The sequence below is a fragment of the Poecilia formosa genome, unplaced genomic scaffold (genome assembly GCF_000485575.1).
Source record: "Poecilia formosa unplaced genomic scaffold, Poecilia_formosa-5.1.2 Scaffold604, whole genome shotgun sequence".
NCBI classification, from domain to species: domain Eukaryota; kingdom Metazoa; phylum Chordata; class Actinopteri; order Cyprinodontiformes; family Poeciliidae; genus Poecilia; species Poecilia formosa.
In genome coordinates this window covers 60,050-72,813 of record NW_006800543.1, presented here as the reverse complement: position 1 = coordinate 72,813, position 12,764 = coordinate 60,050, and the positions used below count along the sequence as shown (strand labels likewise).

Sequence of the window (12,764 nt, the reverse complement as noted above, 5' to 3'; positions counted from 1 at the left end):
CATGTTCATGACAGGTGTTATGTCATGTTTATGACAGGGTCATGACAGTCTTATTCAACCCCCTTCAAATAAAGTGTTACCGATTAATCTTCAGAATAACTGATTGATCACTAACTAAATGTCTGTTTTGTACAGTAGCTTCAGAGGAACATAAAGATCTGATTTTCTGCTTTTCTCTGCTGATTCTGAGTAAATGTGGATTTCTGATGACTGTCAGAGTTTCGCTCATTCCTGACGGTTTCTGGTGTTTCCCTGTAGGTGCGGCTGCCTGGCTGACTCACTGATTACTCATTCCTCTCACATGAAGCTAATTACCACCAACAGGCTGTGGGATCTGCTCAGCTTTTCACTCATCACCACTTCATCAGCTCACTTTGTGGAGTCTTGTTATCTGTTTGGGTTTCAGTCTCCATTAAAGCAGCTTTCTGGTCACCTTGGAGGCAGATGGCGGCCATTTTTGGCTCCTGGACTGCATTCAATATAATCTAAATTTATTCCTCCTAGCACAGGTGGTTCATGCAGATGGAGACTTTTTATTTTTAATCTGGGCAACATTATTATCAGATCTTGCAATAGAAAATGTTGGTTGCAGCTCAAAGCATTCTTGTATTGCCTTGAGAGGAATGGCAGTTGTCCAGCAGCTTTATACGTTTCGATAAAAGTTACCTAAATCTTGTTTCTATTGCTTGGAAATGATGAAAACTAATTATTTCTTCTAAAGAGACAAATCTGGAAAACTCTCTTTCTGACAATTCATTCTGTTTTGGCATGTGACATAAAATTAGAGGTAAGACTTGAAAACTAAAGTTTTTAGATGTTCTCCATGCATCCTGACTGAATTGGAGAGGTTTCAGAAAACCTGCAGGTACAAAATTGACAGAAGCACACCACACTTTTCACATTTTAATTGTATTTAATTGTATGAACTTTGTATGAATAATTTTCCCACATTTCACCGTTGCACAGTCTGAGTCAGTTTGACCTAAATTATACATGATTAAAGTGAAGTTTGTTGCGTAACGTGACCCAACGTCAGAAAGTTTAAGGGGTGTGAAAACTTTTGTGGATCAGTGTAAAACCCAACAGATTTTAAAGGCATTCTAGTCTAAACAGAGCTTCAATTTAATCTGAATCTGGTTGGAAAATGGTTCATTTTGCTGAATGAAAACATATGCTAATATTAAGGCGCACGCACACACACACACACGCACACACACACACAGAGGATTCTTAGAGGCGGTTAAATAATGCCATATGTTTCCCCAACAAGGATATTTTTCTCCTGCTGCTTCTCATGTGCTTGATTGATGGCGTAATTTACTAAAATATCACACACACACACACACACACACACACACACACGTAGACACACCAGGAACACACAAAGCAAACAGTAACACACACACACCCCAACCAGTTGATGGTGCTGTTTCAGGATTATTTTGCCCAGGTAGCTTAAGGCTAAGCTAATGAAACTGTATCACTATTTCCAGTTTATTGGAAGGAAAAACTCTCGCTTCATTACAAACCTCCTGTCTTCTTTTTCTTCTCCTCTTCCCTAACGCTGGAAGCCCTTAGAAAGGCCCGGCAGGGCTCTGTGGAGTATTTTCTGTTTGGTTGTGTACTGAACACATCACACGTAATGAGTGAGCCGCCATGTGTTCCTGTGATTTAGGGTTCAGTAACAATAACTCATTAACCTCTAACCTCTGTGATTAAACGGCTGATTGAGCAGCAGACCATCTGCACAGCTGACCCCGAGAGAGCAGCAGCAAAGCCCTGAGCTATTCACCACCAAATCCACTTATCTGCAGCAAACCACTCCGAACCATCATTCACCTCAACTGGGTGGAATTATGCTAATAATGTAGCATTAATTCCTGCTGGATTAAAGGTTTTAATCCAGCAGGAAACTGAGATTCCAGGAAGTCCTGGTCATGGCAGCATGAAACAGTTTAACATCGGGATAAAGTCTGAAACAACACAATTACACGTCCAACTGCAATCCAACACCAACGCTTTAACAATACATAATTCAATAAAAAAACAAACCGGTTATTTTTAGGAAACTTTTTCAATTTGGGGTTGAACCCCCAATTCGTTTTATTCAGGTTTATTGTTGCTTATTTTTTATTAAATTTTTGAACTTACGTTCATTAGGGCTTTTCTTGTTATTTTTTGCTTGTTGTTAATTTTCTTCGGAGTTTTTTTGGTTAATTGTTACCTTTTTGTTTTTGGTTCTTTTTTTGAGGACAATTTTGTTCACAGAGACTTCGTAATTCAACTTACTTGTGGTTTATTTATTTTGGATATTTAAAATGTCTTCCAGTTCCAGAGTTAAATACAATTAATATAATTAATCTCTAAAAGAATTTGAACAAATAAAATCTAAAAGAAACAGTGAGAAAAAATCTGTAAAAATTGAAATAATAAAAATCTCCTAAAACAATGTGAAAAAATAAAATGTGAAAAAAGAAAAAAATTACAATTTGTAAAAGAATAAAAAAAATAAAATCTAAAAAAGTGAAAATAGATCTCAATAAATTCAAATAATAAAAATCTGAAAAGAAAATGAAATTGTAAAAGAATTTAAAAAATAAAATGTGAAAACATTTAGTCTGAAAAGTAAAATCCATCAAAAAAGGTAAAACTAAAATCTGACATTTAAAAAAAGGATTGGTTTGATTAAACCAAAAAAAATCAATAAATAGCAGACTACATAAATGTAGGTTCAACTATTGGATACACATCACAAATTACTCTCAAAACATTTTTTAAATCATTTTATTCAAATTTCAGTGTTTGAAACATGTTGTTTGTTTGGCCCAATACTAAAACAAATTTCTTCCCAGAAAAGATCAAATGAAATTTTTTTTGTCAGGTTCAAAACGGCATCGTTTGTCTGCTGAATAAACACAAGAGAACAAAACGACAGGAAACATAAAATACTTAAATAATGTTCATGTTGAAACAGCAGCATGGCTGAATGTGTGTGAGCTTTTTCTAACAGTGGACACTTTAATTCAGGCCAAAAGATGTAATGATGCCAAACATGGAGGGTCATAGAAACTGCAGCCAATAAGCCATCAACACACCCAATTATCATAAAGTAATATGTTTTTTTTATCATTAACTTCAAAATACCCAAAATAATTCAGTTATTACGCATAAATCAGCCTACTTCATGTTGAGTTAATTCAAAGTGAAAACTAATTAATTCTACATTTGTGGGTTAAACTGTAGGAAAATCTGTGGGACAATGAAAAAACATGCAGTGAGGTTAACCTCTTCCTTTTCCTCCCCAACAAGAAAAGGTCAGAGGTCATGATACAAATGACGGAGTGTAGGAAAGAGGGATGAAAGGAGAAACAGCAAAAGGATGTAGGTAAGGAGGCCGGACTGATTGGAGCCCAGATGTCTAATAAGGTCCATTTATAACCCAGAGACAGGTAAGTGGCTCAGAAAAGATGTATTTCCTCTGCAATGTTTTAATGTTGAGTCTAATCTGTCCAAAACAAGTCGCCACAATAGTTTGTATGAATTACCTACATAGAAAGCCTGATTGTTTTCAGCTTTTTCTACTTCAACACTTTCTCTTCCTCCATTCAGCCTATCTTCTGTGCTGATCCACCATAACAAGGCATTCCTTCCTGCTGTGTTTTACTTCAAGCTATGGAGGCGACGCTAAAGCAGCAACAGAGACCGGCTCTGTTTCTGCAAGGTGCGGGTGTGTGTTTTCACTGATATGACAGTGATGCAGAAATAAGCTCAGAAATGTGTGTGTGCGCTTGGCAGGAGGGCTGGGGGGTAAATTCCTCTCCGCCACTTTAAACCCGCCTCGCTCTGCCCTGACGGCCAATCAAAACAGGAGTAAATCACTGCAGGATGTAAAAGCGGTGCCAAAGAAAAGGAACAGTTTGTGAATTTAAATATTTTCTGGGCGTTTTTGGGTTCGGAGATTGATAGGAAATATAATTTAGTCTTAATTTAGCACCAAGAGATCAAATTAGTTAATTTAAAAAAACTGACATTAAGCTTTTTTTAGATTTTCTGTCCAATGTAAGTTGGACTTTAGATTTTACTGTAAAGTCCAACTGATAATTAGGTCAGAAAACATAAAATGGTTCTGGGATGAAAGCATGTTTATGTTTTACTCATGTTTATTTTAGTAATGGAGTATTCTATTGACTGTTCTATTGATTATTCTGATGATTATTGGTATCAGCTGCACCAAGCTTTGAGTATTTGATTTGTTGAAGGATGTTGGTGTTTCAGTGAGCAGTTTCGCCATAGCTAACCACTTTCATCTGTTAGCTTAAAGCCGAGAGTCAAGACCCACCCACTCAGGTGACAATACGTATAGAGGCCTGTAGTGGCCAAAATGCTTCAGACTCACTGATACACATTACTGAACTCGCCATGGTCAATTAGCCGCTACAGCTACATATTGAGTTCTACGCAATAAGCAAATTCTGAGAGATTCCACATTTTTCTATATTGGTTAAATTCTGCAATTATGTCTTCTTTTGCATTGTAGAAATCACTACTTGAGTCTAAAAAGTAAACACACCTTCTGGGTTTTAGCACATAAATAAGTTCTGCATTCATTAGATTCAACAAATATTTAAATCTTACTTCTAATGTCAAAACTTTACATCACAGATTCTTCAATATGTTTATTAGAGCAGTGGAGCGATGACATCAAATATGAAAAACTGATAAAACTAAGTACACCCAAATCTCCAGCATTTCTGGGGAGTGTACTTTCTTCTATTTTAATCCCTGTAGATGGAAGCTGAACAAAATGAAGTTTTTATGTTTCACATTATAGAGCAGAGCTGCTGAGACAGGAAGATTGTTTCTTTGGGACCTAAATTACCAGAGACCCGGTCTGCTGAGATGGAACCGATCCGTGAAACCCAAATCATTCCAGTCCCACTTTTTAACGTCAGAACCAGTTACCAAATCATAGCACATACGTTCTTGACTGATGCACTTCAATATTGTATTACATACATTACGACTTATAGGTAACTAAAAAACCCAAAATAATCGAGTCCTACCACAAATATAAGTTTAAGGTCTTGAATTACTTTATTAACTGTATTTATGCTTACCTTTAACTATTACCAACACAGGGCTGACAATAATCTTAACCAATGCTTAATGCACAACATGTCTCTAAACCTGACCATGAAAACAGGATCTGGCATATTAAGTCCCCATAAGGTCCATCATTCTTTATGTCCTCAACATGTAACATAAACAAGTATGCACACACAGTAAAAATGTCAGATGTGCATTGATTATTTTAAACAATGACACTTGAGAAAATGTGAATATATATACTGTCTTCAATTAAAATGTGATTAATTACGGGCCCTGAAATAAACTTTAATTTAATTTTAATCGAGTCCCAGCACTAGTAGTAATACGTCTGGACCACTAGCTGGCTCAGAAAGCAGCAGGTCATGCTAATCAAAACTATGAAATGCTGTTCTGACATCATAAATGGGTCCAAACACACAATCTGGTTTCCATTTCAACATCTTAAACGTCTCTGCCCAAATGATTCCAGTTTCTGATTGATGCTTAATGGAGTGAATGTGAGTCTGACTGGATTCGGAGACGCTGCAGTCCCAACATCAAAGCCGCGGTCCTGGTGGTACCGTGCAGCACCAGCGCACCAGGAGGCTCCCACGCATGCAACACGCTGCGCTCCACGCTGCGAGCTTATCTCTGATCCATCGCTCTTCCTGCAGTTTCAATCTGATCAAAGTTTCAATCCAGCAGTAATGGAAAGCACCTGCATTCATTCAGGTATTTAGACTACAACAACGAGGAGATGTGGATGAACGGATGAGCAAAAGACAGGAAAATGAAAGCATGAATGAACATTATATTATTCAGAAGTAGCATTCAGGACAGAATCACTAAAGAGCAAATAACAAGGTCAAATGACGAAATGGAGGTGAAGATGAGGACTGAGGAGAAAATGGCTGAAAAGGTTAATTTCTGCTCAGGCGAATTAAACAAAACCAAACAGAATTTACTGGAGCAGAGCTGCAAAGATTAAAAAAAATACAAAAATGTAGTTCCAAATAAATATGAAAGAGTACAAATATTTCACAAATGAATATAAATAATTAGATGCAGAGAAAATATGACTATATACCACAGTGGCTAGTAGAGAAAACTTTCTACCGGCCACTCAAACATTTCACCAGCCACTGTTTTTTTCTTTTGATGACAAACCCAACAGTGAAAGCAAATTACATAAAATATAAGATTTATTCTTAACTCTATGAAAACTGATTTACTGACAATAAGTTTACACATGTACTTATACATAGTAATTTTACATAAAGCATGGACACCTTAACAGCGCTGAAGTGCAATAAGTTCATTTGAAGTAATTACTACAGCAAACTTTAACTACACAACCCAAACATTCTTATAATCATATCTTGAACATTTCCACATTTTGGCTTAACATCCCCCTGATAGTATTTATTTAAGATGTGTCTAGTCATTTAGAAAATATTTTTAAATGGTATGAATAGCTGTTTTAACTGTTTTATTTGTTTTTGCTTACTTATTACATTTTCTATTGAAATTCACAATTATTATTATTACTATAATATCTCAGAATGTGTTCAATATTAATTCCACGGGCCATCATCATTCCTGTATTATTACAGAGCTTTTCTGACTACCTGGAGCTTAGTGTTGAATTTCCCCTGACTCTCTCTCTCTCTCACACACACACACACACACACACACACGCACGCACACCTGCCCTCCGGTCTGCATGAAGATTTTTCTTTATGAACATTTTCACTCCTTTTTACCGGGCAGCAGCAGTTAATCTGAACTCTTCCTCAATCTGTCCCTGGTCTCTCTCATAATCATCCTCCTCCGATGATAATAAAGCCCCTGAATCGCTAGTTCTCCCTCCTTCTCTGCTCCAGCGGTCAAAGTTTGTGTGGCAATTAACGTATCGGATAGTTTGACATATTTTTATGAATGGGCTTCTGTACTTTTTAGCTTTTGTCGTAGTTTTTCTGACCCGCCCGTCTCGTATCATCTCTCTTTTCTCTGACTCCGGTTAGCAGCTAACCGTTAGCTGAAATGGCGTTATTTATAACCTTAGAGAGGAGGGGCGGGCCAAGGAGAACCGAGGGATGTGATTGGATAAGCCCAATGTCCGTCAATAAAATCAACCAATGAGCCGTGGTCGATAAAAATTATATTTAATATACTTTTTTTGTTAAATTATGACAGCGTGCTGCCAGATATGGACATTATGTTCATCAGTCTGTAGTCCAGACGGTCAGTCCTCCCCTGGACAGAAGTTCAAACTGAATGCAGCTTTTTTGTTTTTTTCTGTTAAATAATCAACCCGCCATAGTGGCGGATGCATTGCTCCAATTTACATGCCACTTCATACTTTTACCCGCATTTGGCCAGTGGCGGGTGCTAATTTCCACTCCTGTTAATAACTCATCTGTTTAGGCTAATGTATCAATACTTTGTCACCGACCAGAAAGCGGCGTTTGGCTCTCTGTTGGAGCAAAACTCCAACAGAGAGCCAAAATCCACCCACATTACAGACAAGGTTGCACTGAAGCTGCACTCGGCTGAGTGAAGATGCTTTTCCTACCGATAGTCCAGTAGACCCATTTCGATTGGGAACAAAACTTCGACATTTGTCCTATTTTCAGCCAAACCAACCGAACCCTCTGAGCAACCTGTTCCCCTCCTGGCCTGTGGGGGCGCTGCACCAAGAACCACTGAAGGAAACGCCACAAAAACCTCTGAAGACACTGAGAGCAACTTCCTTCTTCACCAAATGTTAACAAAATGGAGGAATCAGATTTTAGTGATTGGAGGATTTCTCTTTAGTCTTTGGCTAGAGACCAGGAGGCATTTCTGCTGCTAGAGCTAGGCTAATATGTTAGCGCTGGTTCTAATTTTGGAGCGGTCGTTGGTCTGCTTGGCATTCACATTCAAACCAAACCAGAGTTTACTTCAACTGAACCCAGTCGAGACCAAAGAACCAAACTGAAAACTTTCATCATCCAGTTTTAGGTAGAAAAAGAGAAACAATAAATGATGCAAATGGAAATTATTTGATTTGTCATGTGATTAATTTAATTATTGATTATTGTGACAGGTTGATGCTGATAACACTAACAGACTTTGTTAGCAGCCGTTCTGGGTCAGGATTCAGTTAGTTCTCCAACAAGGAGCTGAGAAGTCAAAGTATTTGAGAGAAAAAGACAGAAAGCAGAAAGTTTCCTCTGGTTTTCTTTCCCAGGATATTAATGAGGAAATGACACACACTTGTAAAGAGAAAAAGAAAGAAAGAGAGGAAGAAGCAGGAGGGAGTGAGGTATGTACGTTTTCGTGATTAATCCCGCATTGAGTTGACTCCGCTGGGATTTCCATCAAAAGAGGGATTTAATTGGCGTTCTGTCCCAAAACGCTAACCTTCCTCCCCCAAACAAGACGCTTTCTCTCCACCATCCTGCTGGTGGTTGGGGGGTTACCCCTGGAAAACACACTCACACACACACACACACACACACACACACACACACACACACGCTCTTACAATTACTTTCAGATGTGCAAGGAAAGCAAAGGAAGGTGAGTTTGCCCCATCCAGTCGCACATTCTTATATAAAACGTTTTATTGCCAACTTGGTTCACTTTCTGTCCTAAATTTCATCATTTTTGGTTTTGATACTAGGCTTTATAATAAAGTTATTGTATTAAACAATAATATTGTTGTTTTGAGACCATTTTCAAGTAACATAATGAAAATGGCACAATAAGAAAATATTCTCAAAGGTCAGTAAACTTTAAATTCTAATGAACATTTAACTCTGGAACTGGAGGACATTTTAAATATCCAAAATAAATAAACAAAAACAACAGAAACAACAAATAAAATTAATTATGAAGTCTCTGTAAACAAAACTTTCCTTCAAAATAACAATAACAATAATTGAGACCAAAACATCCAGTTTTTAATTTTAATGTTGACCTTTTTTCTCAGAATTTTGACTTTAAGAGTTCCATAAAAATGTATTATTCTAACTTTTTTTCTCCTCTTAATTCTGGGTTTCTGTGTTGACTTTGGTGAACAAGGCGAGCTGTGTTCGTTCTGTAGCTTTATTTTTAATTTAACTTTTTTTCTCCTTTTGTTGAAAAAACAACAAAAAGGGTCTGAAACTGGTGCATTGTATTGTATTTTTGTGTCAGAATTATATTTTTACAGAACTTCCCCCAGTGCATCATCAGCCTCCACAAAAACACAAGTTTTCTGGTGGAAACCCAATAAGTATATATGTACAGTAAGAATTATATATTACAATTCGTTTGATTGGCTTTAATAAAATATTTTGAAAAACAACAAGAACCATGTTTTTATGTATTTATGACCTGCAGGCTGTACCTGATTGACCCCCAGCGACAGTTTGGGCATTTTCTGGGAGATTTATTTGCTTTTTTATGGGTAAAACTGCCAGCTGAGAATGTTCCTGCCACATGTGGTGAAGGTGTTTGGTTGCTCTGCTGCGGCGGCGCGGTCAGACCAGAGCCCAGAGACCCATCCAACGTCCTGCAGGGAAGCGCTGGGCTTCCCCAGTAAAAATGAGGAATAGTTTCATCTCACCGTTTGTTATTTCATCAACCAGTTAGCTAAATCATCGACTGGACCGGACCGGTACCACGCGGCTGAGGACTCGACTCCCATCCGTCAGAGAAAATTAACAACGTCAGCAAAAATTTATCGACCTTGCATGCGTACAGTCACAGGTGGAAGTTACATATCAGGTTTCTGCTGCATACATATAATGAAGTAGGAAGCAAATGCTCCTTCAGCGCGACAAAATTACTTTTTAACCTTTTAACAAGTAAAGAAGTTGATGGTGGAAATTTTTCCAAGGATTTTGACTTAAATTTCAAAATTCTGATTTTTCCCTCTGACTCTTCAGTTTTCTTTCTCATAATTTTGACTTTTTTCTTAGAGATCTGACTAAGAATTCTGGCATTTTTTCTACTTTTTTTCTGCTTAATTCTGACTTTAAACTCATAATTTTGAATTTGGACCACTGAGTAGCAGTCTGGTCCTGGTTCAGCCTAGGTAAGCCTCCGGTAGCCCATGTGTCGGATCTGTTTGGATCTAGAGGTTCTGACTCCACCCTCTGTCCACATCTGGTGAAATCCCCCAAATTTTTTAAAGGATTCTGCTTGGACTGAAGGCTGTGGTTATCCCTGTTGCCGATGGACCTATTCCGATCATACTTTTTCCTTCCACTCAACTTTCAATCCATATTTTCACTTTATTTATAATTTAATATTCTAATTTTTGAGATGACTTACATGAGGACATTTTCCCTTTCACTTGTAAACCAGTATTTTATGTTTAGATCAAATCTTATTCACTCACCTAATCTCCTACTCTCATTGAAATACAGTTTCTCTGTTGTTTAGGTGTAAAAATATCAACAAACATAAACCACTAAAATAAAAATTATATTATTATTATTATTATTATTATTATTATTATTAAATGTGTTCTAGATGAGGTTAAATTGTGAATTTAGCTAAGACTGTTCCTGGGGTAGCACTGACATGTTAGCATACAGCAATAAACCGCGTTTTCTGTTAAAGTCTCCTCATAAAACATTCATTAAAGAAATTGTTCGGCTACTGACTAAATATCATGTTTAAATTTAAAAGTCTTCAGTGTCCAAAGCGCTAACAGCTGCTGTTACTGACCTGTGATACGGAAATCAGATGAGACACATGGCGAAGGCTGTCCTCTTCTTCTACGGCTCTCCTCTGCACCGCCACCGCCAGGGGCGCCCTCTGGCGGCAGAAACAAGTTCATGGACTTGATTCAAGCCCTCTGCAGTGACAGAAGTTGGATTTTAAAACTAGGACCTGTACTAAATAAAGAGCAACTCTGTCATCCAGATAAGAGACAGAAATTTTCCACTTGTTCATTTTAAAACCAGCAGTTAATTAACTCTCTAGATTTATTTACAGCAGTGTTGAGCTCATATTTACGTCTGACTTTTGTTTCTGTGTTAAAACAATCTAAATGCAAATTGTGGGAATTTATTATTCATTCCATTGTTTCTACATTATTCCGTGTATTTATTGTTGCTGTATTCTCGGGGCCTCCTGTTCCGTTTTCAACATTTTTCCTTCAGGTTCCCATCGGGATTGAATGATTTTGGATTTACTCCCCCCCCCCACATGTCTAATAAAGTATATATTATTAAACAATTGCTTTAATAAAATTCTGCAAATGTGGTGCCAAAGCATGTTTTGCTGCATTTTAATAATTTGTAGAATATTTGCTTTTAAAACTTCAGCTTCCATTTATTTTTATCACCATGTATTTTGTTTTAAAAACTTCATCAGGTTAAGACTGCAGACACAAAACGATAAATTTAGCAGATATGTAATTTAATGTTTCTTCACACTACAGTGAACTAATTCCGCATCATGTTTACAGCCAAAACAAACCAAAACTCATTATTTTTTTGTTTTATTTAAAGTAAACACAGCCTGAAAACATATTCTTCTTCCTGTTTATGATCACAGAGTAAATATTAACCCAACTAGAGGAAACCTGATCTATAGTCCTGCATATAAAATGTCTGTTTCTGTTCATGCTGCAGAGAAGTGAGAATAAACATTTATTGTTGTCTTTACAAAAGCCAATGTTATAAAATATTCTGTCCAATTAAATGTATAAGCAGAAAAGAATGACAAGAGAGAAGAAAATTAAATGTTGCATGAGCAGATCTCTGCAGCTTTTGTTTCATTATCATTTTAAAGATATTAATAAATGTTTACAGAGGTCATGAAAGGTCAATCAATCCCCCAAAAGTATCATGATTGTATCCATGGATTGGGTAATGAACACTCAACAGAAAATACTATTTTCAAAAAATTGATTCAATTGTTGTTGAATAACCAAGTGATTCTGGTATTTTCTCCAAACTCTTACTCTCGCCAATCTTGCAAACTGAGTCCCATAATTTGCCAACCGCTGACATAAACGGCTTGTGGGATTCAAAAACACAAAAATAACTATTTCAGTATGTTTTACTTTGTTTTATAATTCATAATATAGTTGATGTTAGTTATAGTTTTTCAAGGAACACAGTTTATCTGTTGCATTCCTGTGACATAGGGAAGCATGATTGACAGCTCTAAGACCCGCCTCCTGGCTCTGATTGTTTGTTTCTAGTTGGCACTGGGAGAAGGCAAAGCAGCTGAATTTTTTCAGATTATCCGTATCATTCTGTCACAACATATAATTAAATGACAATTAATTCTGAATAGTGAGTTTCAACAAATTAGTAAAAAAAAAAAAACATGTTTACATTTTATAAAAGTTTATTTTAATGGTCCAATCGATAGTAACCACACAGGCACACCCGCTAGAAGGAAACAAACACACCCATCACAGCTTTCATTCTATTGGCTGAGAGGTTGCTAGGCGACTCTGCCAAAAAGGCAGTTCCATATTTTGTAAGTGAGCAGAGAGTCCGAGCAGAGTGTGAGCGGGAGGAGAAGTTTTGAGTACAAGCATTACAAGTTTTGAGAAGAAAGACATGAAGTCCTGTTTTCAAAATGGAAATGTGTGCTCTTGGATTATGGTAGAAAATTTTGCAGTTATTAAGTATTCATCTTGACCTAACTAATTTCCTAATTTAAACACCTGATTTACTAAT

General features: G+C 36.9%; 1 protein-coding gene across 1 annotated transcript in view; it reads right to left on the bottom strand.

Moving 5' to 3' along the window:
• LOC103130072 (slit homolog 2 protein-like) overlaps positions 1-5,716 on the bottom strand; it is a 139,026-nt gene extending 133,310 nt beyond the window's left edge. The window contains exon 1 of the mRNA XM_007541370.2: positions 5,711-5,716. The gene's annotated coding sequence lies outside the window, so the exon portion shown is untranslated. The remainder of the gene's footprint in view (positions 1-5,710) is intronic.
• Positions 5,717-12,764: the final 7,048 nt, after the last annotated feature.